General features: G+C 35.7%; 1 pseudogene; it reads right to left on the bottom strand.

Annotated features, from left to right (window-relative positions):
- Positions 1-840: 840 nt before the first annotated feature.
- On the bottom strand, positions 841-936 carry LOC114679185 (small nucleolar RNA U13; annotated as a pseudogene).
- Positions 937-2,091: the final 1,155 nt, after the last annotated feature.

The following is a 2,091-nucleotide window of genomic DNA, read 5'->3' as shown; positions in this document are numbered from 1 at the left end:
TTATACTTGCACAGTACTTTTGAGCTTAAAGTCACTTTCCATTTAATATATTTAAATTTCAGCTTACGATTTTAATCTGCCCAGATTTTCTGTAATTTCACTTCTCTTATCTTGTGAAGGCCCTTCCCTGCTCACATTTGTGTCATCCACAAAATTGATGGGAACATATTTTCTATCTTTGCTTTTTGTGGTACATGAGGTAGTACCCAAGTAAAGCCTTTCTTGGGCTTACTTCAAGAAATAACCATGGAAGGTTGCAATCAATATATGAATCAGAGCTTCACAGGTACTACTGTTTAAGCAACATCAAATCCACCTTATGGTACTGTCTTCTGGACCAAATTCTCTATTCATTTTACCAGTTAGTGTGCCAGTGCCTTTGTCTAACACTAACCACTCTCCTATTCTTTGATAATGTAATGGTCATACTCTTTTAAAATGTGGCAGTTTCATTTAGTAATATGTTTTTTTAGCTAGAAAGTATATTTCCCAGCCTCCTTTGTAATTTGTGTGGCCATGTTACTATGTCTGGTCAGTGTGACGAGACTCAGATAATCTATGTATTTTCCTTCTCTTCCCACTTACTGGGAGATGACAAGTGAAGCAGTTCCCTTGGACCTGAGGGAAGCCGCATGTCAATTATGGAAGTTTCTATTGCCTTCTACTGTCTATTTTCACATTTTTAGGCAACTTTAATACAGCTGCTTATATCACATATAGCAGGCGAAAGAGAAGAATTATCAAGTGTTTGATACGTGTACTATTTATCTTCCAATTTAGCAATTTTATTGATCAATAATAATTTATGCCAATAGATACTTCTTTTTTCCCCTAAGTTCACATCAGATGGATCAACATCATAACAAGGTTGGAGGAAAGCACATCTCACAATAAATGTGAAAACCCAATCATCCTGTTTATGAACTACAAAAGGATCAATAGGTACTTCTCTTACATGTGGATACTTTAAGAAAGTGTTATCTATCAGTCATTCATAATCTGATGTATAGGAGTATAATCATAGAATATAATAAACATATTGTTGACAATAACAGAACTCAGAATAATCAGAATTTAAACTGTCGATGAGTTGGATGAGTGGCAGATATTTAGTTTTGGAGAATGGAGTACTTGTTAAGAGTGTTGTTAGGTGAAAATAGTAGATTTGTATAGCTGTAAATAGGCCACTATCAGGGCCCTGTGTGATTGAATGAAAAATACAAAGGCAAAGTTCAGAAAAATAGCATTAGCAGGACCAAAAGTTAACTCTGGCTCTTTTGCAGTTTTGATCAGAGATCTACTTGTATGCATTGCATTTTTGGATCACACTCTACATATAGGGAAACATAGTCACCAAGGCCTATTTTTGGCTTTTTGTGGCACAAGGTGTAGTGCCTAATGAGAGCCATAAGGAAAATCTTGCAGGCTAGAAACATTAGTCAACCCCAACTCAGCCCAGGCCCTTTGTCTAGTAGACATACAGTGCTGTCTACTCTATACCAGAATTTACAGTTTGAATTTAAAGAAGGATAAGGGGGGGGGGGAAGCCAGAATAAGAACAAAAACAATGAACAGTGGGAGGGAATATTTACCAGACACTGCTATTGGAAGGAAATTCACTTTATTTTGTTTATATGACTCCTCACCTTGATTCTACTTCTCTCACTTCTCTTCTCTATATTAATAAAGATAGGCCTTTCAGGTTTCTCTTTTTAGTGACGTATGAAACTTATTATGATGAATGTTAATGAAAAAGTTGTTGCTTGAAGTGTTGAAGTTATTTTAGTGTTCTTCTCACAATGAATGCTATTTTTCAATAGAAAGAGAATGTGCAGTTATGAAATTAGAATAAGCAAGCAGACAATGCCATTTTATCCTAATAATGACATGTAATATATTACCATGCTAAAAGTCACCAGTATCAACACATCACTTTGAAAGAATGAAGGTGCATGATTGAACTAGACGCAAAATAAATTTTACATGAAATATTGGATTTTCCTCCCCACATCCCCATTTGCCCTCTGTCTTTCCTGAAAGCATCTGCTGTTGAAAGAGCTTGCCAAAAATGTCACTGCCAGATTTTGCTGG

The sequence above is a fragment of the Macaca mulatta genome, chromosome 6, assembly GCF_049350105.2.
Source record: "Macaca mulatta isolate MMU2019108-1 chromosome 6, T2T-MMU8v2.0, whole genome shotgun sequence".
Lineage (NCBI taxonomy): Eukaryota > Metazoa > Chordata > Mammalia > Primates > Cercopithecidae > Macaca > Macaca mulatta.
This window is presented reverse-complemented; position numbering and strand designations above follow the sequence as displayed.